Source organism: Hemicordylus capensis, chromosome 2, assembly GCF_027244095.1.
Source record: "Hemicordylus capensis ecotype Gifberg chromosome 2, rHemCap1.1.pri, whole genome shotgun sequence".
NCBI classification, from domain to species: Eukaryota; Metazoa; Chordata; class Lepidosauria; order Squamata; family Cordylidae; genus Hemicordylus; species Hemicordylus capensis.
The window spans coordinates 198,301,210-198,327,325 of record NC_069658.1 but is presented as its reverse complement, the minus strand read 5'-3'; the positions used below and the strand labels follow the sequence as shown (position 1 = coordinate 198,327,325).

The window sequence follows — 26,116 nt, the reverse complement described above, 5'->3', positions numbered from 1 at the left end:
TCAGCAGAATCAGTGCGTCCAAAGGCTGATGTACATGTTCAGCAAAATCATGTGGTTGAATCCTTCCTGGACTGTACCACTTAAGACTGCATCTTGTGTTTTTGAACACTCCCCTTCCCAATAAACCTTTATCTACAGTGGGTATAGGAAAGAATCATCCCCTTTGATAGACCTTAAATTCTGGTTCCCTTACATCCTGAAATGAAAACACAAAGAAAATTCCCTTCACCAGCTGTACTTATCCAATGCAACCTATAACATCCAACTGAAAAACATCACAATTACAGTCCAGAAAAAGTGTCAGAGACAAAAAAAAACAAGAATTACTGAGATTGAAAAAGGATCACCCCCCCCCCCCATGTCAATATTTTGTTGAACCACCTTTTGCTTTAATAACAGCCTTGAGTCTGTTGGGATACTTCTCTATCAACCTTGCACATCTAGACGGAGCAATATTTGCCCACTCCTCCATACAGAACTGTTCAAGTTCGGTCACATTGGATGGTAAGTGTTGGTGGACTATCTTCAAATCTCTCCACAGATTTTCTATGGGATTTAGGTCTGGGCTCTGACTGGGCCACATGAGGACGTTCACTTTTTTCTCCTTCAGCCACTGTGTGGTCAATTTTGCTGTGTGCTTCGGATCGTTGTCATGTTGAAAGGTGAATCTTCTGCCCATCCTCAACTGTCTGGCAGAGGGTAGCAGGTTTTCTTCCAGAATCTGATGGTATTTTGCCCCATCCATTTTTCCTTCTACCCTAACGAGGGCCCCAGTCCCTGAGGCAGAGAAACACCCCCACAACAGGATGCTGCCACCTCCATGCTTCACTGTAGATATGGTGTGTTGTGGATGGTGAGCTGCGTTGGATTTACGCCAGGTGTACAGTTTGGTGTTGAGGCCAAATAGTTCAATCTTGGTTTCATCTGACCATAAGACCTTTTTCCATTTGGCCTCAGAATCTTCAAGGTGCCTTCTGGCAAAGCTCAAACGAGCTTTAATGTGGCCTTTCTTGAGAAGTGGCTTTCTCCTTGCGACCCTCCCGAACAAGCCACATCTGTGGAGCGCTTGTGAAATTGTTGTCACATGCACAGAACAACCACTCTTTGCCATGAAGTCCTTTAACTCCTTCAGAGTGGCCATTGGCCTCTTGGTAACCTCTCTTACCAGTTTCCTCCTTGCTCTTCCATCCAGTTTGGAGGGCCGACCGGATCCAGGGAGGATAGAAGTCCACCAACACCTACCATCCAATGTGACCGAACTTGAACAGTTCTGTATGGAGGAGTGGGCAAATATTGCTCCATCTAGATGTGCAAGGTTGATAGAGAAGTATCCCAACAGACTCAAGGCTGTTATTAAAGCAAAAGGTGGTTCAACAAAATATTGACATGGGGGGGGGTGGTCCTTTTTCAATCTCAGTAATTCTTGTTTTTTGTCTCTGACACTTTTTCTGGACTGTAATTGTGATGTTTTTCAGTTGGATGTTATAGGTTGCATTGGATAAGTACAGCTGGTGAAGGGAATTTTCTTTGTGTTTTCATTTCAGGATGTAAGGGAACCAGAATTTAAGGTCTATCAAAGGGGGTGATTCTTTCCTATACCCACTGTATATCTAGAAATGTTGCACAGCAATGAGAGGAATAGGCAAGAACCATTCTCCCAGTCCCTAATGTGCTAGAGATCTGCTGAGTGCAAGCAAATACATTTTTATGTGGGAGAGCATTAAAAAAAATGTGATCCTTCACTTGCAGCTGGTCATAATCACACCATAATTTTGAGAAATGTGTTGGTCAGTTCTGTAACACATACCCAGGGCTGGCCTCAGTCGTCTCAGAAGGGCCCACTGCTGCTGATCCCCGAGACCACTTCCATGCCCATAACTTCTGTGTGGCATTGGCAGAGCAACACTCTCAGACCCCAACCAGGTAAAAGAGGGCCCATGGAGAACAGTTTGCTGAGAGCCCCTTGAAACCTGGAGTCAGATCTGCACACACCCACGCTTCCCTAATACACTCAGTCATACTCTGTGCAAAAGGTTTGATTTGGGTCCTGTTATATTACAGGATTCAAGGCATGCCAACTGAAGGAGGAATGTATTTAAAGATCACTTCTATAGTGCTGAAATATCTGGTGTCTTTGACTAAGTCCCAAACTACACGTAGCACACAAATGCATTGTAAGGGTCCTTCCAGAGAGCAATAAGCAGCACTGTTCCTGTGCTGCTCCAAGTGTAAGTTTACTCACCCTCCACACATCTCTCACAGGCTTCTGTCATCCTTGCCAATGCAAATTCACACCCTGTTCAGCTGCTGAGCAGGTTCTGGCACAGTTTTCGCAATTCCACCTGTTGGCCAGCTCCTGTGTTCCGAGAAGAACCACAATTTGCCATAAAAGAATTAATAACAAGTTATTTTGGGAAAGCAAGAGCTGGCTGGCAGGTTGCACTGCGAAAATCACACAAAGAACCTATTTCAGCATCTGAACAAAGTGTGAACCCATGTTGGGAAGGATGATAGAAACCTACAAGAGTGTGTGGAGTGTGAGTAATCGCATGTTTGGAATAGCACAGCTTATTGCTGTCTGGACGGACCCTAACAGTAGCCTTATAGCCCTTTTAAATAAGAAAAAGCCACTTCGGGTGTGTATGATCAGGAGCAAAGCAGCAGCAGGGGAGAAGGATCACATAACCTCACCTCCCCCGCAAACACGCGCGCGCGCACACACACACACACACACACACCATTTTCCTTCTCCAAATTCCTACCCCCAGCAGCTCTGATATTGGCACCTAGGTATCTGAGATTTATTTTTTAGATACATAGGAGGGTGGGTATGAGAGTGACTTCTCTACACAAGGCAGAAAAGGCCTACAGCAGGTTCTGAAATCCTGTTCTTTAGGTGCCTTTGTAGACTCCATCCTCTTCCAAGGAAAGGCAATATTCCATATCTGCTAACATGTCCCTATTTTCCCATTCTGGGAAAATAAGAACACATTGGTAGGTATGGTATTCTGGTCCAAGGCTAGCAGTGTTGGCTGGCTATCAATATACTAACAATGGCAGAAGTGCAGAAGAGTGAGAGAGAGTGATGGCCTGGACTTACCCTGTGTTCTGTCCTAGATTCCTGTTTATCAATCTATTTGCCGGCCATCATCATTTAAGCACAACATCATGTAAAATAAACCCTGACATGAAATATCAAGAGGTCATGGAATATCAGGGTTCCAGCTAGCGTGTTAAGCAGGTCACAAGCATAACACCACCATGTTTGAGGTAACCAATGTCACAGGGGAAAAACCATATAGATACAGGGTAGAGCAGCACTCTGTATCCGGACTGTGGTCTTGGTCCACAAATGGCAGTTTTTCTGTTAGAAAGTTAAGGGCTGTGTATCATCTGGTTTTACATGAAATGTACGCACCTCCAGGCAACCTTTCAAAAATAGTGTTGGTACTGATTTTAAGACAAGGGTCTTAAGATCTGTGCTAAGTCAGAAGGCCCCTTGACCGGGCCTTCTCTGTGGCTGCCCCAGATGGCTTTGGAATGTGCTCCCTGCTGAAATAAGAGCATCTTCTTCTCTGTTTGTTTTCAGGAGGACCCTGAAGATTTACTTGTTTTCCCAGGCCTTCAACTGAGACTAAACTTTTAAATTTGAATGTGTTTTTATTTATGTTATCTTTTTATTAATTTTAATGTTTTATATTACATTTTATGTTTTAATTCTTTACACCGCCTTGAGATTCTTATACTCAAAGCAAGTATAAATTATAAATAAATGCAATCAATCAATCAATTTGTTTGTTTAGAGCATGGGTGGGGGGCAGACATCCAGCAATGGTTCTAAGATAAAACTTGTGCCCATGAATTGAACTCGCCAACCACCCACCTCTCAAACATAACTTCGGCTCAGGATGCTGCCCTGTCCTCTTCCCCAAACACATCTGAGCCACCCTCCAGCCCTAACTGGATTAGATCCTTCCCAGAAGCCTGCACATTTTGCTCGTTCCCCTTCTATAAACAGCTCACTTCAGACTTTCTTCATTTTTCCAAATCGAATTTATTTCAGGCACATTTGAAGTCATTGTGCCAGCTCTTGATTTCATTAACCGGGCCCATGGCCTGCAGGGTGGAAAGGCCTGTCGGCTCGATGGAGATCTATAGTCCAATATCGGCCCAAAGAGCCATAAAGGCAGGTTCCCGGCAGAGAGATTACGTAGAGGACAATCTACTCCTGGCTTCTACATTGTGTGTGATGGATTAGCATATAAATCTTCACACCGCACATCAGGAATAGGGGAGGTGGGGGCTGGAACTTTGGTTCAGGCCAGTTTTTGATGCTTGGAGTGCTTCTAAGGCGGCCTGCTAGGCCTGGGGCCTCCAACCAGTAAAAGTCAGCATAAGATTCTACGATGGTCTCTGGGGTCAAGAAGCCCCTGATTATCAGCCTTCAGAAGAGGAGTTATCACGCTTACCTTCCAGCCTATCCCTTGACTATGTTCCAGGGACACTATGGGAGGGAACATGTCAAATGGGCCTCTTTTCAGGGGCGTAGCAAGGTTGGAGTGGGCCAGAGACAAGATTTTAAAATCCCCCCCCCGAAGCTCAGCTCATGAAGTAAAGAAATCTTAAATGAGGCTGAATAGTGGTAACAAAAAGCATAGTTAAATGTATATGTGTGTGTATGTGTGTGTGTGTGAGTGTGTGTGTGTGTGTGTATGTATATATGTATATATATATATATATATATATATATATATATATATATATATGCCACAATAGAACATCATCCTAAATTATTTTTAAGAAGGTTTTGTAAATTATGGACGATGCAAGTCATTTAATGGTACTAGGGAAAGACATGCTGTTGTGGTAGCTCCAGGTCTTAACACCCACATCAGTTTCAGAGGATGAATACAACTGAAGGAAGCCCGGGCGGGTGCGAGGCTGGGGGAGTCAGTCATGTGACTTGCCTCGGGGGGGGGACAAGGCAGTGGACCCCCCAGACAACTGTCTCCTAGTATAGTTACGCCCCTGCCTCTTTTGTATGCTGCTTCCTCTCTATGCAGAAACTTCACTCTCCAGCTTCCTTAAATGTCTTTACCCTTTTACTTTTTCAGACAAAAAGTACCTTCGCAAACTCCTGGCCTCACCTCTTCCAGACCTCCCCAAGCCCCAGAAGTCCTTCCGCCATCTTGAAGAAAGAGCCAGTGCAGCAGGGGCACTCAGTGCCATCATTCAGGACTCGAGCCCAGAGTGAGCCTTGAACTTGTGGCTTGAGAGGATGTTGGGGGGATGCATCCGTTTCCTAGCTCTGGCCAAGAGAGAAAAACTAGCCAAATGGTGAGCACCCCAATAGGTCAGCCCTCACCTCCAGAAGAAGACATTTCTAGCTCTGTTTGATTTACAGATCTTTAACAGGGCAGGGACAGGCGAAGGTGTAAACTGTATTGATTGTAGCACGTTGCTAACATTCTTTGCCTGCAAACTAATCAAGTTAATACAGTAGTTAGTTCGTGCTTTAGGGTCCCTCGACATAGAATTTCACAAGCAACAACAGGTAATGTTTTAAATTTGAATTCTTACGTTTGGCCGGATTTTGAATTTGTGCAGATTTTAGTTCTAGCAATATTAATAACTGATGCATTTGCGGGTGGGGTTTAATAAAGAAAGGAATAGACCTCATCAGGGGCCCTTCCAGGTGGAGGTTTATTCCATCATGAACACTCACTGTTGCTGTTGTAATGCCTCTGTTGTCAGACAGAGACCACAGTCTCATCAGATGGGCCACTGCTCCTCAGGGTCAGTTCCCTGGCATCTATGGGTCTGATGACAAACTACTTCAGGCTATTGCACTTTGTTTCATAATTCAAAGTATAGCCATTCTAGGGAGTATCAGATGTACTTCTGGTCCCTTTTCAGAAATCGTGACCATATTCTGCTCACACAGATCTCCTACCTGCCCATGTTGCTCACAAGGGGTGAAGGTGAGGTCAGCACAGCAGGGAGCAGTCTGTGGGCTCAGAAGAGTGATGCTTCTGCAGGATCCTTGCATTGCAGACTTTCTTCCCTGATTTTTGGAGGATTATTTCCAATGTTCCTGTGTTAGTACTAAGAACACTGAAGCAGGAATGCAAGGATCATTGGCATTACACTTACGGTGCTTTCATGAGATTTTGAAAGTGCTTTTAAGTCTTCCTCGGAGTATCAGTGCTCATATGTTTTTAAAATGAATGCACAGTCTATGTAGGTCAAGTGTTCGAATTACAAGCATGCAAAATGGAAAAGAAAAACATCCTAAAGGCCAAACTGCTTATTATATTAAGCACATGCTTAAAGCTGGTGCGTTCAGAGGCGCTCTTAGCCCTGGACTTCGGGGCCAAAGTCCAGGGCCTCCACGGCCCCTGGGGCCACCAAAATCCTCTTTAGTCTGTCCCAGGTAGAGTGGTCCCCTGGCAGAGCATAATGATGCTTAATTTGCAGGGGAGTGGGGCCTTCAAAGGCCTTTAGCTCCAGGCTCCAAAATTACCTAGGTGCACATCTGGGTGCATTGGTGTGTGTTTTGGGGTTTTTTTTAAATAACAGCTATGGGGAGAGTGATCCAGATTGGGACCATAGTAAGGAAAAATTAAAGACTTTCTCCCAAGCCAGAGTATCAAACCTGATCACATCCTTGTGGCTGCAAAATAAAAACCAAGAGCACCAGAGTTAAGAACATGTTTAGTCTCTCAGTAGCCCTATTCAGACATTTTGTTGTACAAATGTATAAATGTCTGTAGAATACATGGGAAAGAGTTGTGGTATGCAAGGACAAGGCAGTGGAGGGGAATCAGGAATATTAATAGTTTAATTAAATAGACGGGGGAATGACTTGACTAGCAAGCCAGAGGTTGCCAGTTTGAATCCCCACTGGTATGGGAAACACCTATATCGGGCAGCAGTGATATAGGAAGATGCTGAAAGGCATCATCTCATACTGTGCAGGGCTCTGTGGTCACCAGGAGTCGACACTGACTCAACAGCACACTTTACCTTTACAGAGAGGCAAGTGCAGACTATTCTTCAGTGCTCTTGCTGCTGGCTGTCTTTTAGCCCCACCTCTGTTCCAGGACTGGAATACAAGTAACTAAAGCCCCCTTCAAAAGCTGGCCTGGATCAAGGAATGGATTAATCAAAAACACCAAAATGTCTATATGCAGGTACATGTTTTTGTGTTAATGAATCCAGAGGTGTTCTTACCCCTAGACTTCAGATTTCTTACGTCTGGACGTCTTCTTACGTCCAGGGCCTCCACAGCCCCTGGGGCCCCCCAAAATTTTAGTCTCTCCCGGGTGGTGTGGTTGCCCAGGTTGATTATGCTTAATTTGCAGGGGAGGGGGACCTCCAAAGGCCTTTAGGTCCCAGCTCCAAAATTACCTATGTGCGCCTCTGAAGATACTTGCATTCATTTTAAAAGTGAACCTGGGTACAGGGTCCTCAAATGTATGGTACAGAAAGGAACTGTACTGCTATATCTGCATTAAACGTAACATGTGCATAATTTTAGGTGTGTACAGATGTGTACTCTTGCACTATATACTCTTTGTACAAGTGTTCAATAGAATGTCTGAATAGAGCGAGTGTCACTTGTAAAGATTACCTTAGTTGGGCTGAAGACAAACAACAGTTTTTAAAAGTTGAAAGTGGTTCAAGAGAGGCATCATTTCCCATGGCATACACAAATATTTATTTTCGTCTCTTCTGGTCGAAAATGTTTAGCAGATTTTTGAAACAATCCCCAAATCTGTTTACCAGATGCAAAAGTTGGATACGTGTGTGCACCTTGAGCAGTGAACCCTCTTCTTTCCCTATTTCTGCTCCCAGCCCTGATTTTCCTTTGACTCAAGAGAATCATGCCTTGCTTTCTGGGAGCATCCTCCATTTCTAAGCTCCTTGCTTGTGTTTAATGAGGATCCAGCCATGGATACTCATCAGAAACTGAAGCATTGGGGGAAACTTGCAAAGCATGAAACAAGGCAAGGGCGGCTCTAGATTTCAAAGGGCATTCAGCAAACTGTCCTCTGTGGGCCTACTCTTAACTAGATAGACTCTAAGAGCATCATTCTGCCATCGCCACATAAAGGCCATGGGCACAGAGCAGCTGCCCAAAGATGCCAAGCACTGATGCCAGTCTTGAAAAAGTAGGGCGCAGGGAGGGTCTTGTCTGTGTCAATACAGCTTAATCAGCCAGGTGTAGACACATAACATGAAGGTGGGAGCCAGCTTCCCTGCAGTTAAACAAACGCTAACTTTTTGGACTCCTCCATGCACCAGGGAGCATGGTGGGGAGGAGTCTGGTGCCAACTCAGCACACCACACAGATCTTCTTTGCTGTGCAAAGCACTTGCAGATGTGGCTGGGAGAGAGGGGAAGAAGAAGCCACAACATCTGGTAAAGTTTGGGGAGGGGAGAAGCACAGTGCCTAGAGGAGTGGGCTCTCTTATGCACAGAGCAGAAAGCAGCCGTCAGCAGTTCTGGTACACAGTTGTTTCATTTTGAATGGACACATACAGTATACACAGTGAAAACCACCATCATCCTTTGAGCCACAAGCCCTCAGGAGCAGTAGCCATACGAGGGCAGGACCACCTCCCTCTGCAGTTTTGGTGATGGCACTCAGTCTTCTTACCCAGCACCGTACCAGCCACCTCAGCCACCCACAACCCGCCTTCCCCTCTTCTCTGAGAAGCTAAACTGCTTTGGACATGAGATGATGTTGCATAGAGAACAGGAAGTGCAGGTGGCTCACATTTCTTGTCTCTCTGCATCTCTGTCTCACCTGAAATAGAACTTTTACATCTCTTTGACATTTTCTGGACTATGAGATTTGCCACAGGTAAAGCGTTGCAAAGTGTGACGGAATAGTGCAACAGTTTAAAACCGAGAGTAAAATGTTATTCAATGCTTCATTGTAGGCCGGTGGCCATTCATATTTTCCGTCCATTGCAATGTGTTTTCAAGGCAGGACTGTCCTTATTCTCCTTGAAACATGTTTATTTGCCCCACCTCCTGCTCCACTGGGCCAATAGAGCTGGCGCGGGGGGCGGGGTTGACACGAAAATCTTTTTTGTAACTTCTCGGCTGCCTGGTGCAAATCCGCCAGTAGGAGGAAGTGCCATTCCAAAACAAAAACCTAACTTTGCCTTGCATCATTCCAGTTTTGCACAAGCAATAACCAGGAGGGAATTAAAAAAGAAACGAAAAGAGGGGGAGTAGGATGTGTGAGGAGATCCTTTGGAGTGACAAAACAAAGGAACTTCTTATGGGGGGTGGGAATGAAAGAGAATCCTGTGGCGAGCCAGGAAGCAGGAAAGACAGGAACAGGTGCGCCTCCAGAGAAATAAATAGCAGGGAGGCGGCGGAGGGAAGGCGAGCGCTCCTCCAGTGAGGGCTGCAGGATTGCACAGAAGTAAATGAATCATGATTAAATTCAATGGGCTTACTTTTAAGTAAGTGACTGGTCTCTCTCCCTGCCCTTTGCCTTGTAGTAAGCAAGTGGGATTGCACAGAAGTAAATGATTTAGTTCAATGAGTTTCCTGTTCAGTAAAAGTGCACAAGAAAGGGTTGGATTCAGAAATCTGCTCAGCTGCACTAGTATGAGTCTCTGGCCAAAGTAGCAAATTAAAGGAGAATGCACAAAAGAACCCTGGGGGGATGATGATGATGATGATGATGATGATGATGATGATACCCCTTCGATAGCCTCTCTCCCCTTCTGTCTCCCTTCCTCTTCTGTGCTGACAAGCTCAAGTTATATTGGAAGCAAGTGGAGGAGAAGGGAGGTGTGGGCTTTGGGATCTGTAGGGAAGAAGGGAAAGCAAAGATTTATCCTTGCCTGTTTTTCTCCCCGTGGCAGGGGGGCGGAGGAAGAACTATCCATACTGCAAAACACTGTAACACGTAAACTCCATTGCAAGTCTCCCTACCACAGAAAAATACAGCTACTTTCCTGCAACGCTATTACCATGTTATAGAACCATAACGCATCATTAAAATTCGAAGCAAGGCATCGGAAACATGGATGGCACCCTGCTGACAGAGCAGCGAGCGCGATGTCAAAACACTGGCAATACGGAAGGGCACTTATGGGACATGTGACAGCGTGTAATCTGGGAAATGCCCTGGCTCACTTTTCTAACTCTTTCCCAACCATTCTGGGCTTGTGCTTATACTTCTTCAGACGAATTCTATTCCTTCCTTCAGGTAGTTAGGCTTCCCCATGTTTCTACCATCACCTAGCAACTATCCCTGAGAAATCCTACCCTCCTCCTCTCACTGATTGCCTCCCTCCTTCTGGAACCCCCTAGCCCTCTCTACCAATCCTGCCTGGCAACTCACGCTCCTTCTCCCTTCACTACAGTATAGATGCTTGCCTGGTAGATATGTAAGAGAAGAACAACTTTCACACAAATCTCCATTAATGTATTAACCATATATGGTCTGTTTCACCACAAGATGCCACGCCACAGGCCTCCCTGCCCACCACTGCCACAGGCTCACCACACTGGGGCATCCATTTCCCCCTCCTAGCCCAGTAGGGCATCATGCTTCTCTCCCGTTTCCCTGAGGTTGTTGGAGAGGGAGTTCCAGCACATTGACCTTTGGTAGGTCACAGGCCCTTTCCCTCGCCGGCACTCACTCAAAAGCCGGTCCTGCGGGGCAGCAGCGTACCTCCCTGCCTTCCTCCCTGTCCTCTGTTTGGACTGGAAGTAACCAGAAGTAGTCCATGTGCATGTGCACATCGGCGTGTGTGCATGTACATGGGCTACTTCTGGTCACTTCGAATCCAAGGAGAGGATGGGGCGGCAGGGAAGTATGCTGCCGCCCCACCGGACCGGTTTTTGTGTGAGCACCGGTGGGGGAAGCACAAAGGATGGGGGGGAGTGCACCCTCCCCATCCTTAACACACACACACCCCGCCTCCGCCGCCTTCAAACTGGCCCACACTGGTTCTGTGCACATCCCTAATCTTTTGCACCAGCTATCTTAATGACCACTAGGGGCATTGTGAGTAGAGGTAGTTAGTGAGGGCCTCCTTTCCTGTCCCTGCTTGCCTCTACTCTATGACCCCTGCCTTGACTCCTCAGGGACTTCCGGTAGTGAGTCAGTCCTCTTCCTTTCCTCCTAGAGAGAAGATGGAAACATCTCTCCCTACCTATTCATTATGTAGCTGATAGATAGGATAGGTCTTTCCTATCCCAAATGTACTTCACCAATAAATCAATGTAGTTTAGACTCAACAGTGATCTCCATGCTTGTTACTTAAATAGCTGCAACTACACTCTGCACTTTGCAACTGGAGCGGTAGCTTCCTTGGTGCTTTGCTAAATAATCACAAACCCCAACAGATGTGAACTAAGGTTAATGCCCCTGCCACCAGGGCTGCAGACAAAGAGAACGCTGGAGGAGTAATTCCTTCCTAACTTCATTTCTTTGAGGTAATAGGGAAAGACGCTTTGAGGGGAGAAAAATGTTTTGCAGGGACAGCATAGCACTTTTTAAGATTGGGGGTGGGAGAGAGAAATGCTGTTGAAAAGCTGGAGAGAAGAAAAACAGTTGAGGGAGCTCAAAAGTAACACTTTGGAGTAGGAGTTCGGTAAAATGAGGAAGAAACGACTCAAATGTTTAGAGGGGAAATCTGCTCCCTTGCTCGTCTGTCCACCACTGCCTGGGTTGATGACATAATCTGAGAGTGCTTACATCCACTGCCTCAGTCAGGGGTGTAGCTAAAATTGAGCGAATGGGTTCAAAGAACCCAGTCCCCAAGCTCCTAAGGGCCCCCCAGCTCCACCCCTCCCTATTTTCTTCATCATTTCCCTCACTTTGAGAGGGTCAAACACAAGCCCACTCTCCCCTAGCTATGCCCCTGGCCTCCTCAGTAGCATGACCCAGGAATGCTGAGCACTGGCCTGCAAATGTTCATCACTTCAGGCAGTCATACTGTCCATCACTTCAAGCAGCAAAAGGTTTTGAACTGCCCTGACCACTCCGCACACAAACACACAATGCTCTGCTTGTGCCCATTGTGGATCGGAAACCACACTACAATGCAGACAAAGCGTCACAGCAGTCAGATTTGCAGGCGGTGGCTGTTTCCTCCCACTAGGTTGCTGCCAGTTTGAGCCTTGCAGCAATTTCATACTTTTCAAATAAAAATATAAATACATATAATCATAAATCTCTCAAGGCATCACTGCCACAAGCACAAAGCAATCAAGGATATGTGACAGTCCCTCAAGAAGTGTCTTGTCCCTGAGAGAAGCCAGAGATTTTGGGTCCTGAACCCATTGTGCGGCAGTGGGGAGAGGATCTCCCCCTCTTTCACCAGAGTTTGAGCACCCCGATGTTGAAGATGAAAATAGGGTATGGGGCATTTGCTTGGGCTGAGGATCTGGAGTGTGTGCCACCAATGCACCCCAGGATAGAACCAGGAGGACCTAGGTGACAGGCAGGAATTCAACAGGCAAAGTCCATGCTAGTGCTTCCGTGGGGGAAAGCTGTATCCGTGTTGCATGTAAACCGCTAAAGACGCATGAACCTTGGTGCAAGGGCGCGGCGGTGGGGTTTCAATCCAGTGTCATAGTCCTGGCATGCATTGAGAATTAAAACGCCCTTTAGCGACGTGAACAGTTTTCGTCTTCTGTAGGGCAAAGAAGAGAAGAAGCGCCCCTTGGACTCTCGACTGAGACGCCAGCTCTCAGAGTGAAGGAGGCGAGAGAGAGGCGAATCCTAGAGAGGGCAAAGGGAATGGTGACCTTCCTGCCCCGCCCCCTTCCCTGGGAGTGGGAAAGTGGGTTCCGGGAGCGGGGGCGCCCCTCGGTGCGATTATTTGCAGGGGAGTCGTCTCGGGGGGAGGGAGGGAGATAAGGGCCAAGGAATCAAGGGAGGAGGAGGAGGAGGAGGTGGGAAATAAAAACCCGGGAAGTGAGTGGGGAGAAGGGGGAAAGAAAGTCGCCAGCCAGCCCCCCCGCCACCTCTGCTCGTCGGGAGGTGGCCTCTGTAGTTCTTCCCAAGCCAATACACGCTTTCCCCCTTCTGTTTGCAAAAGAAGGAGGGTTTGAGGAGACTGGAGCCAGTTTTCAAGCCGCTTGCCATAAATAGCTTTGAGGGGCTCTAATACGAAAGACGGTGGTCCCTCGAGGAGGAAGCAGATCTGGCTGGAGTATTTAGGGAGGAAAGAGGCGTGGTGGGGGAGAGAAGGCTGCTGTGGGGCGCGGGGGACACAAAGCCAGCCTTTTCAGGGAGGGGCGCTGCATTGGTCTGTGACTGGCAAATGAAGGAACCTCCATCCATTCTTCAGGTGCCCTTTGGATGTTTGTCTTTTTTCCTGTAGGAGAAAGTCTCTGTCAGGAGCCCCAAAATAACCCCTTTTCCTTAATAAAACACCTCTATGACTTGAGGGGTCACAGAACAAAGTTTTGTCTTTGCAGAACTCAGTGGCCCCACCCATTACAGCAGTTCCTGCCAAAAGGACAAGTCTGTTGGTAAAACAACATTGGGCTTCTTGGAGGCTGCCTTTGGAGCATGGAATTGGAGATGGAAATGGAAGACTCAGGTGGCCCAGAGATCATCAAGGCTGGGAGCGGTGAGGAATTATGGGGAAGGACTCTGCAAGCAATCCTGCATGGGGACACGCTCACTTCAGATGTACACCGCCAGCGCCTCAGGCAGTTCCACTATCAGGAGGTTGAAGGGCCCCGACAGGTGTACAGCCAACTCCACCACCTTTGCTGTCAGTGGCTCAAACCAGAGCAACATACAAAAAACCGGATCATGGACCTTGTGATCCTAGAGCAGTTTCTGGCCATTCTGCCCCCAAAGATGAAGAGCTGGGTGAGAGAATGTGGAGCAGAAACTAGTTCGCAGGCAGTGGCCCTGGCAGAAGGTTTCCTCCTGAGCCAGGAAGAGGACAAGAAGCAGAAAGAGCAGCAGGTGAGAGCACTGGTGGAAGATTAAATTAGTTCTCTTCATCATGTATATTAGGATATATCCATAGGTGGACTGCGGTGCCATCAATATGCTGATGGCAGCCAGGGAGGCGGTGGATGCTCTGAACTGGGGCTTGGAGGCTGTTCTGGACTGGATGGGGACAAACAAGCTGAAACTCAATCCAGATAAGACGGAAGTGCTCTGGGTTGGTGGAACTGATAATCCAAGTAATGAGGTAAATTTGGTCTTGGAAGGGGTCACATTCCCTCTGAATGACAAAGTCCGCAGCTTGGGGGTGCTTCTGGACCCAACACTGCCCTTGGAGGTGCAGGTGGCGGTGGTGTGCAGAAGCACCTTTTACCAACTATGGTTGGTTCGCCAGCAGTGACCCTACTTGGAGAAGTCAGACCTGACCTCAGTCACTCAGGCATTGGTAACATCCTGATTGGACTCCTGCAATGTGGTCTGTGTGGGGCTACCCTTGAAGACTGTTCGGAAGCTCTAGCGGGTTCAGAATGCTGCCGCAAGGATGCTCGTGGGTGCAAGTCGCTTCACGAGTATTATACCCATTCTGCGTCAGCTTCATTGGCTACTGGTCCGCTTCCGGGCTAGATTCAAGGTGCTGGTATTGATCTTTAAAGCCCTACACGACTTGGGGCTGGGGTACCTGTTGGACTGCATTCACCCTTATGATTCTGCCAGGGCTCTCCGCTCATCATCTCAGGCCCTGCTCATGACCTTGCCACTAACAAAGATCTGGTTGGCAGGGACTAGAGTCAGGTACTTTTCGGTTGTGGCCCCTCAGCTTTGGAACACCCTCCCTGAAGAGCTTTGCCATGCTCCCTCCCTCACAGTTTTTAAAAAACATCTTAAAATGCACCTTTTAAATGAGGCTTTTTAATGCTCCATTATAATTTTGTTATATCTGGTAGGTTCTTTAGCTTTTTTTAATTTTCAGTTTCAATTTGAACCTAATAATGATTGTGGTTTTTAATCTGACTAAGAAAAAGAGAGTTAATTTTATTACTTTTATTGTATCTGTGTCTATCTTATTGTTGTGAGCTGCCCCGAGCAGTAGTGCACTGGAGGGGCGAGGTATAATTTTTTAAATAATTTTTTTAAAAAAATGATATTGCACCTTTCTGCAAAAGCTCAAACTATCACTAATACCAGAAAGAAGTAATGCTAATTAATGGTTAAGTCTGCTTACTGAAATGGAGAATAATATAAGCAAGGATAAATGTGCTTAATTTGTCCCGATTTCTCTCAAAGCCCTTGAAGGTGGAAGTATCCTAGCCCTTGTCGCTGCACACGCACACACACCTGCCCCTGTCGCTGCCTTTTCTAAACCCTGCCTTCCCATTCCCTGCCTGGGATTTTTGTTGGTGTTTCAGGGGCAGGGGCAGTTAGGAGAAGTTCCCACTGCTTTTTCAGAGGCAGAGAGGGCTCTATCAGATGCCAGACTGAAGCTGCTACATGGGGGGATCTCTCAGGAGGATCATGCAGATGCCACCTCATTGGGTAAGGAACAATGGATCACACATCTGCTGGGTCCCCCTTTCTCCCATGTTCCTAAAAAGGGCTACTTCTTTGTTTTCCCGGGTCTGTTGGGGGAGGGGGGGCGTTTGTCTCTAGTCTATCCCGCACAAAGCTGGAGATCTCTTTAGAGTCAACAGTTGATGGGGTGGGCAGTGGTCCATCAACCTGATCAGAGCTTCGTTGGAGCAGCGAGCTTTGAGAGTAGTTGCCCTGCAGGCTTGATGGGCAGAGCAGCACCAGGGAAAGGAGACTGGGAAGTAATTTTTGCTCCTCTCCTCTCCTCGCAAAAGTGCTGTTCACTGCCAGTAATATGTCGATGAGGGCTGCACAGTACAGACAGATATGTCCAAGGGATCATTGCTTTTGCAGGGAAGGGATAGAAGCAAACATCACTTCAAGATCTCATTCCCCATGTGCTGCTCTACCCATTAAGCCTGCGGGGCAGTTACGCTGGAGACTCCCTGCCTTGACGCAACTCTGATCCCACGGACGTGTCACTCCCTGTCATGTCATCCAACAAGTTAAAAATGTACATGTCCAAGACAGTACCTCTAGTTCTGCCCAGAAGTCATTGGGAGTGGGGTGATATTTTCCTTCCTCAACAAGAATTGATATTGAATGTATTGGGATAAGCTATCTGGACAGTCATCCATCAGGGAAACAGTAGCAATTCCATTCGGTGAGCAAGGGGTTGAATTAGAGGAGCTCAAAGGGCCTTGTAACGTTTTATGGCTCTACGATTAACTCTGATCGCTTTTGTCTCTCTTAGTTCATGGAACACCACTGGAGGTGTTGGAAAGGTCATGGCTCCTGTTTGTGGATGGAGAAACAGCTTCTACACAACCAGAACAGGTAGAAGAGGGATCATGTGGAGGGGAACAACCAGGGTGTCTTTTTCTGAGCCTGAAATAATCTTGGCTTCTCTGGAATCTGTCCACCAGGAGGGCTGTGAGGGCTTGAATCCTACCAGAGAACTCTTAGCTGCTCCATCTTAATTCTCCCCAGAGATTTGCTTACATGGGTGGGGGGGCAGACTGTTTTCTTACCAGTGAGTCAAATATGTTCTTGTTTCAGAGTCCTGTGTCCTTTAAGGAGGTGGCCGTGCATTTCACTGAGGAGGAGTGGGCTCTGCTGGATGCAGACCAAAGAGCTCTGCACAGAGAAGTCGTGGAGGAGAATAGACAGAATGTGGCTTCTCTGGGTAAGGCTCCCTTTTCCTCCAGAAATTGCTGCTGCTTCTTTCCTTATCAATCAGTCAATCCTCTTTATTACGGACCAGCATAAGAACAAGACAGAAAAGGTACATGTCATAATTGCATAAAAGCAAATAGCAAACTGTAAAATTATAAAACTACACCTGCAAGGTATAAGACCTATGTCGTAATAAAGCTGTGAAGCTATAAAAACTGCATCATCATGAAAGTTGCAAAGCTGTGGTCATTAATTATAATTTTTAAATTATGGTCATACAAATTATAATAAAAATGTAGGGCTATTAAAATGATAAAGGCACAGATATAATTTGATACTTTTATACCTTTCTATGAGTATAAACTATAAGAGCTAAAAACTGACCACTGCAATTAAATAATAAATAATCTGCAGTTAAAAGCATCCATTGAACAAGGGGGGACAAGTGTCCCCAGGCCCAGGGGGATCCCACAAGGCTCTCCCTTGCTCAGGGTGCTACCTTGCTCCTTCCCGCACCCAGCTCTCTGGAAGAGGGAGGGACGCTCTCCCAGGCATTGGTCCTGTCCCCGGGTCTGAGGTCAGATGCAAGGGGCAGGGCCAATGCCAAGAAACCCACCCGGTTTTCATGTTGGTGGTGATATTGGGTGGGTTCGGCAGGAAGAACTAGCAGTGGTTGTTCCTGCCTGGCAGGTGACAGTGCTGGGCTCCGCCGTGCAGAGCTACAGCAGCGGCAGGCAGGCTGGCTACTGCAGAGTGGTCGCGGGCAATCAGCACCCGGGGAGTGGGCTGCTGGGCTGGCTGCAAAGTGGCTGAAGCGGCACCCACCCAAAGAGCCTGACCATGCTGGCAGGGAGGAGGTGGTGGAGGGAGCAGTAGGGGGGAGGGTCCCCCAATGTGAGCACTGTACAGCAGATAATTGCCCCCCCCCCTTGCTTCTGCTGTCAGTCAGATGCAGGGGCGTGGTTTGGGGTGTGCACAAGCTTTGTGCACACGATGGAAAAGGGTGGGGTGGCCTCCTAGCTGCCCTTTGTCCCCTAGCCACCAGTAAGCTTGCTAAGCCACTGTATGGGACTGTGATTGAGCTAAAGCTGTAGTCTGTCTGGAAATCCATGTAGTGTTGTAGCGAGGCTGCATAGCTGCGTGCTGCGATCCCTCTGGGCAAGGCCTGGTGGCGATCAGGACCCAGTGAATTCTGCACGCTGCCACGCCGAACTTGGCAGTGTTGTACATGATGGCAGGTTCTTCATCTGAGAGCAGCAACAAGGTGTAAAATTGGCTAGGAGAACCAGGGTACTTAAGAAGTAGAGGCAAAATGTGGTTTCTCTGGGAAAGGAGAGGAGGACATACGCCATGGTTTTGACCTGCCCAGTGTTGCAGGGGCATAGTCTTTCTGCAGTTGGAGTCTTTCTATATCTGCCTTCTAGTACAGCAGAGGAGAGAGCATGGTGTCGAGCTAGGGTGAAGGCTCTCCTGTGGTTTGGGATTATCAACCATGTGAGGTATGCAACAGAGGAGGCAGAGTATCTAAGCCTTTCCGAAACAAGGCGGTTTGGAGCCCTTCCTAGGGCTGTTTGGCATTCTGTGTCCGTTATCTTCTGTTTGATAGCTGTTTTTGCCTGGTCATAGGCCATAGCAAGAAGGAGAGGTGAGGAATTCCCAGATGTTGTTGCTTACAACCCCCACAATTCCCAGCCAAAGGCCACTGCAGCTGGGGATGCTGAGTTGTGGTGAACAACATCTGGGAATCCCTGTTAGAGGATTGGAAACCCTGTTCCCTTTAAGATGTGCACATGTTCACACATTTTTCAATGTCTGCTCAGTTAACGTTAGATCCACTCAGCTTGAAACATGAAGGCCCCACTCTGAATACATGTGTGCACACGCTGCCTAGATACTGCCACCCAGAACAAAACTCATTCCACACACAGGTGAACAAAATTAGAGACAACACTGCTGGGAAACAATCTTGCCCAGTACAGTTGGCTGAGACACAGGAACTGTAGAAGGCAACCCATTCAATTTCACGGCTAGATGGGAAGCTAAACCTGAGTTTCCATAGTTCACTTTTCTACACCCCAACAGACTTCATTTAATGTCAGTCACTGAAGATGGGTTTCAGGATTTACTTCCTGTTCTGAATTCCATTTTGTCATTATTGCTTGATTTGACAGTTTCCCCCCTGCACTCTATACTAGACTTCTCTCTCTCTCTCTCTCTCTCTCTCTCTCTCTCTCTCTCTCTCTCTCAGCAGGTAATGTGTGGAAAAGCAAGACTGAAGGAGAAGCATGTGGATCATTAATAGAAAGAGCAAGATGTAAAAACACAAGACAACAGAGAAAAACAAAAAAAGTAAACCAGGAAAGGAAAAATGCATCTTCTCCTGTTCATGCTTGTGACTGCCAAGAAACACCAACCCAAGAAGAAATAGGGAAGTGGAAGGAAAGGAGGAAGCCTCTGTCATGTGAGAAAAGCATCAGTTATAAATCATGGATGAAATGTCACTGGAGGATGAAGAGAGGGGAGCAGAAACTGTTTAAGTGTTTGGAATGTAGGAAGACCTTCAGTCAGAACTTGCAGCTTATTAGACATCAAAGAATTCACACAGGAGAGAAACCATTTAGATGCTTGGAGTGTGGAAAGAGCTTCCCTTTGAGCTCAACTCTTATTAGACATCAAAGAATTCACATAGGAGAGAAACCATTTAGATGCTTGGAGTGTGGAAAGAACTTCAATCAGAACTCTCAGCTTATTGGACATCAAAGAATTCACACAGGAGAGAAACCATTTAGATGCTTGGAGTGTGGAAAGAGCTTCAAACAGAGCTCAACTCTTAGGACACATCAAAGAATTCACACAGGAGAGAAACCATTTAGATGCTTGGAGTGTGGAAAGAGCTTCAGTCAGAACTCACAGCTTATTGGACATCAAAGAATTCACACAGGAGAGAAACCATTTAGATGCTTGGAATGTGGAAAGAGCTTCAGTCAGAACAAACAGCTTATTAGACATCAAATAATTCACACAGGAGAGAAACCATTTAGATGCTTGGAGTGTGAAAAGAGTTTTAGTCAAAACTCACATCTTATTAGACATCAAAGAATTCACACAGGAGAGAAACCATTTAGATGCTTGGAGTGTGGAAAGAGCTTCAGTCAGAACTCACAGCTTATTGGACATCAAAGAATTCACACAGGAGAGAAACCATTTAGATGCTTGGAGTGTGGAAAGAGTTTTAGTCGAAACTCACATCTTATTAGACATCAAAGAATTCACACAGGAGAGAAACCATTTAGATGCTTGGAGTGTGGAAAGAGCTTCAAACGGAGCTCAACTCTTAGGACACATCAAAGAATTCACACAGGAGAGAAACTATTTAGATGCTTGGAGTGTGGAAAGAGCTTCAGTCAGAACTCACATCTTATTAGACACCAAACAATTCACACAGGAGAGAAACCATTTAGATGTTTGGAGTGTGGAAAGAGCTTCAGTCAGAACTCACAGCTTATTAGACATCAAAGATTTCACACAGGAGAGAAACCATTTAGATGCTTGGAGCTTCAATCGTAGCTCAGTTCTTAGAGAACATCAAAGAATTCACACAGTAGAGAAATGATTTAGATGCTTGGAGTGTAGAAAGAGCTTCAAACAGAGCTCAACTCTTAGGACCCATCAAAGAATTCACACAGGAGAGAAACCATTTAGATGCTTGGAGTGTGGAAAGAGCTTCAGTCAGAACTCACAGCTAATTGGACATCAAACAATTCACACAGGAGAGAAACCATTTAGATGTTTGGAGTGTGGAAAGAGCTTCGATCGTAGCTCAAATCTTAGAAAACATCAAATAATTCACACAGTAGAGAAACTATTTAGATGCTTGGCATGTGGAAAGAGCTTCAATCGGAGCTCAACTCTTAGGACACATCAAAGAATTCACACAGGAGAGAAACCATTTAGATGCTTGGAGTGTGGAAAGAGTTTTAGTCAAAACTCACATCTTATTAGACATCAAAGATTTCACACAGGAGAGAAACCATTTAGATGCTTGGAGTGTGGAAAGAGTTTTAGTCAAAACTCACATCTTATTAGACATCAAAGATTTCACACAGGAGAGAAACCATTTAGATGCTTGGAGCTTCAATCGTAGCTCAGTTCTTAGAAAACATCAAAGAATTCACACAGTAGAGAAATGATTTAGATGCTTGGAGTGTAGAAAGAGCTTCAAACAGAGCTCAACTCTTAGGACCCATCAAAGAATTCACACAGGAGAGAAACCATTTAGATGCTTGGAGTGTGGAAAGAGCTTCAATCAGAACTCACAGCTAATTGGACATCAAAGAATTCACACAGGAGAGAAACCATTTAGATGCTTGGAGTGTGGAAAGAGCTTCAGTCAGAACTCACAGCTAATTGGACATCAAACAATTCACACAGGAGAGAAACCATTTAGATGTTTGGAGTGTGGAAAGAGCTTCGATCGTAGCTCAAATCTTAGAAAACATCAAATAATTCACACAGTAGAGAAACTATTTAGATGCTTGGCATGTGGAAAGAGCTTCAATGGGAGCTCAACTCTTAGGACACATCAAAGAATTCACACAGGAAAGAAACCTTTTAGATGCTTGGAGTGTGGAAAGAGCTTCAATCAGAACTGGCAGCTAATTGGTCATCAAAGAATTCACACAGGAGAGAAACCATTTAGATGCTTGGAGTGTGGAAAGAGCTTCAATCAGAGCTCAACTCTTAGGACACATCAAAGAATTCACACAGGAGAGAAACCATTTAGATGCTTAGAGCTTCAATCGTAGCTCAGTTCTTAGAAAATATCAAAGAATTCACACAGTAGAGAAATGATTTAGATGCTTGGAGTGTGGAAAGAGCGTCAATCAGAACTCACAGCTAGTTGGACATCAAAGAATTCACACAGGAGAGAAACCATTTAGATGCTTGGAGTGTGGAAAGAGCTTCAATCGGAGCTCAACTCTTAAGACACATCAAAGAATTCACACAGGAGAGAAACCATTTAGATGCTTGGAGTGTGGAAAGAGCTTTAGTCACAGCTCAAGTCTTAAAAAACATTGCAGAATTCACAAAGGAGAGAAGCCCTACAAAAAAAGTGTGGAAAGAGCTTCAGTCATAGCTCCCATCTTACACAGCATGAAATAATTCACACAGGAAATGATATACGTGTTTGTAACATAGAAAGAGCTTCCATCTCAATTCTTCCAGAAGATGTAGTCAAGGAGAATGGTGCAGGGACTCACTAGCCACCACTCTCTTCTCCTCCAGTTCTGAAAGAGGAGTGGGGACTGAGAAGCTACTACACTTCCCATGCTGGGCAGCCCCTGTGCAGAGCACACTCCCGGGGAGTGGAGGGATGGCATGCTGTATTGGGACAGGGCAGGCAAGAGAGAGGAGGCTGGCAGGCAGATGGGGTATGCTCATGGCAGTGCTCGCTCCTCTGGTTGCTGCCCGTGCCTGGTTTCATAATAAACCTCTCCTAATGGAACCAGAGTCCACAGGGCCAGCTGAGAAGGCATGTGGGGATGTTGGGAAGGCACACAGGGACACTACACATCTCAGATGGCCCACACGATTTCCCAGCCAGCCCCATGGGCCCCTATGGTGCCCAAAATGTGAGGAACAGCCAGGGAATGACCCACTCTGGGAACAGCTGCCTCCACCTAGCACCAGGTGCGTGCTGCAAGTTTGTTATTAATAATGTTAAGAATGCAATAGAGGGTAGCTCTTTTTTTGTTTAGGTACCAGATAATTCCTTCTTATTTCTTTCTATATCAAAACAAAACAAAACATACCCTTCATCAATTAGTCTTACAACATTTCTTTTTGCTTATCTTTGCTGCTGTATTCTGAAATTGGCTGCATGTATGCATAATGCATTTTTCATTTCTTTTTTCATAATACAAGTCTTAAAACCTGCCCCGTCTGGAAGACAGGTGCTGCCGCCGCCATGAATGCCTCTCTCAAGGCCCCCCTCCCTCCCACCCTCTGCTAGAGCCGGGGTTCCTAGCCTTGGATTCCCACCACACCCCACACCCCCGATGTGGTTGGATGGAGACTCCCGCCATCCCCAGCCACAATGGACTTGGGATTGCAAAGAGCTGCAAGAATTGAGCCACTACCACTCGGGGGCGGGGGACATGTTTGAAGCCAGTGGCACCCATCAAGGGAGCAGAAAACATCAGTGGTTTTTATCCAGACCTTGAAACTAGAGGTGTCAGGAAGGGTTGAAGCTGAAAGATATTTCCTTGCCTGCCTGTCCTGCAAGGGCTTTGCTTCTAAGTTGCCTGCAACCATGTAGCAGTTTGTTTGTAGCAAAACTCTCCGTCCCGCCCCCCGCCCCCCATGCTCTTTTCATTTTCCATCTATATGGCTTTGGGATATACTTCTATGAAATATGGTATATAAACAGAATGAGCATGAATTGCCCCCTTTGTTAAGCAGGGTCTGCCCTGATTGCATTTGGATGAGAGACTACATGTGACCACTTTAATATATCCCACTTAGGGGATGGGGCCATACTCAGTGGTAGAGAACATCTGCATGCTTGCATGCAGACAGTCCCAGGTTCAATCCCTGGCATCTCCAGGTAGGACTGGGAGGGACTCCTTCCTGAAACCTTGGAGAAGCTGCTGCTAGTCAGTATAGACGGTGCTGAGCTAGATGGACCAGTGGTCTTACTCAGTATAAGGCAGCTTCCTAGGTCATCATAGAACAATGTCTCCTACTCTGTCTTCATGGGCCAACATGATGAACAGTCGGCATAACCTCTATGCTGGGGCTGCTGCACTCGTCGGAGGGAGTCCTGGCAGCCTTGCACAAGAGTGCCCTTGCAAAAGACCCCCGGGGCCGCCTTTAATGAGTGTCGCAGTCCCAGCACATGAGTAATGCCGGCTGAAGATGCTGCAGGACCTCAGCCGTGGTTTGGGCCCAAGCCATTGGCTGAGATCTTAACTCGATTCAGTATTACTACTCGGGAGTTGCTCTAAAGGGCTGCTAAATTACCGTAGAATTTCCTCTATTGGATTTAGTCAGGATATGTCGGCTATTGTCAAAATCTGACCCCCAGGGAAGCCATATTCTTAAAGAACTTAGAAACAGGCTCTATATAGCCCCATTTTCATAAACACGTTCTATTTATAGTACATACTTCTAGCAGTTTTCCAAACCTTAAAAACAATGCTGGCATACCACTTACAACACCAAAACAGCATTGTAACCATCCTAGAATGGAAAAATACAGCTGTTTTGTTTTTTGCAACGTAAATACAACATTATAGCACTAGATTGCGGTGGCATCAGAAATGTGAACGGCACCCTGATGACAGTGTGTCACAACACAGGAAATACGGAAGCACACTTAGCAGATACATTGTGACCCCATTGTAGGGTCCAATCTGGAAAACGCCCTTCAGTGGGGAGAAGCACACAATGCCTCCGCGACATCTCAAAGACCTCCATGCCTCTCAAAGACCTGTTAATCCTCTCAGCCCTGACTCTCCCCTCCTCCCCTCTAGTTTTCTAGCTGTAAGGTTAATTTAAATGTAAGCAGAAACAATCAGGGGTATATAAATGCTTAGCAACGTGATATACATAAGGAGCTGCTGCCTTATGTCAGCATAACGGCTCCATCTAGTATAGCCTATTTTGATCTTTTTTCCAGCCTTCTGCATAGCTAGGAGTACCAGCAGTGTTCAGTGGCATTGGGAGAGGGCCTCCTGGTGGCAAATTAGTCAGGGCATCCCGCAAACCGTGGAAGCAGGCCTGGAGAAATATCCATTGCGTTCTAGGCTGGGGACCAAAATACACTCCACTAAGCTGGGTCAGTGAGGTAAATGGCAACAGCTCTGACTGACGAGAAGCTTCCCTCCCAGTAAAGCAAACTCCTCAGGAAAAGTCTAGGGCTCCTACCTGGCTGGCTTTAGACAGTCAGACTCGATGCTAATGCGATGGGGAATATTTAATTTGCATACATTTAGTGTAGCTATGTTCAAAGAACCAGTACAGATGGCAGGAATCTGCTGTGGGAGGTGTCTGTGTGCATGTGTGTGAGCATACATGCACATATGTGAGTGCTGCATTGGGTTGATGGGATGCATTTCTGGCTTACTTGGGGGATAACCAGATTCATCCAGAATAAATCAGAAATCATCCATGATCTGATTATGGATGAAGGGGCTGGCCTGGTATGTATCGCAGAGACTTAGTTGGGGAAGGCTGGTGGCCCAGTCTAGTCCCAGCTTCTCCCTGTAGGATACTCTGTTGAGGAGCAGGTGAGAGGATGTGGGTGTGGAGGCAGAGTGGCTGTGGTCTAGAAGAATAATATCTCCCTTACCAGGATCCCTAGCAAGGTATCTGACCATATTGAAAGTGTGTACTTAAGTTTGGGGAACAGGGATAGTCTGAGACTTCTGTTGGTGTCCCCATCACCTCGCTGCCCAACAGAGCTGATGGACTTGGTCTCAGGATTGGCACTGGAGTCTCCCAGGCTTGTGGTGGTGGGCTTCAATGTTCACTTTGGTACCAATTAGTCTGGGGCAGCTCAGGAGTTCATAGTGGCCATGATGCCTATGGGCTTGTCAAGAGTGACCTTAGGACATGCATGTTGCTGGTCACACCCTTGATCTGGTCTTTTACTCTAATCAGGGTGGTGCTGTGGGTGGGGACTCCTGTGATTTTCTCATTGTCATGGACAGACCACCATCTGGTTAAGGTTGAATTCACAACCACGTCCCACCTCCGCAGGGGTGAGGGGCCAATTAGGATGGTCCACCCACCCAATAAGGTTATTGGATCCAATAGGATCCCAAGAAGCCTTGGAAGGATTTATTGTTGGCTCTGCCAATGATCCTGTTGATGCTCTGCTGGAGAATTAGAACAACAAACTCGCCAGGACAGTAGACGTGATCACTCCTAAGCATTATCTCAGACTCACTTCAAAACTGGCCCCTTAGTATACGGAAGAACTACGAGGGCTGAAGCAATGAGGTAGACGACTGGAGCGCAAGTGGAGAAAGACTAGACCCAAATCCGACAGATTACAACATTGAGCGCATTTGAAGATCTATGCTCAGGCACTATGTGTGGCAAAGAAGTGATTGTTTTCTGCCTGTATTGCATGCTCAACCTAATGTCCAGCGGAGTTGTTCAGAGTTGTGAGAAGACTAGTACATTCCCTGCCTCCCTTGAATCAGAATTTGGAACCATCAGTTACCCCCTGTGATGTTTTTAATGAGTTCTTTGTGGATACAATATCTTATATTCAGGCTGACCTAGACTCTGACCCCACAATTACTGCAGTGTCTGATGCAGAGGCAGGGGCGTATCTAGGGTAGAGCGGGCAGGGCATGTGCCCCGGGTGCCACTTGAAGGGGGGCGCCATTTAAAAAAAAAAATAAAAAAATT

At 46.5% G+C, this 26,116-nt stretch overlaps 1 protein-coding gene and 1 pseudogene across 6 annotated transcripts in view; one reads left to right on the top strand and one right to left on the bottom strand.

Annotated features, from left to right (window-relative positions):
• The window catches only part of RARG (retinoic acid receptor gamma), a 328,355-nt gene extending 323,061 nt beyond the window's left edge, over positions 1-5,294 (bottom strand). For 2 of the 6 annotated variants that reach the window (XM_053294818.1, XM_053294838.1), the window contains exons 1-2: positions 5,126-5,294; positions 2,243-2,356 (exon numbers count right to left, since the gene is read on the bottom strand). The gene's annotated coding sequence lies outside the window, so the exon portion shown is untranslated. Of the gene's footprint in view, positions 1-2,242; positions 2,357-4,469; positions 4,543-5,125 lie in introns of those variants that run through there. The other 4 variants (XM_053294822.1, XM_053294821.1, XM_053294820.1 and 1 more) reach the window with 4 other exon arrangements.
• A 7,648-nt stretch (positions 5,295-12,942) lies between these two features.
• LOC128344533 (zinc finger protein 420-like) lies at positions 12,943-22,630 on the top strand (annotated as a pseudogene).
• Positions 22,631-26,116: the final 3,486 nt, after the last annotated feature.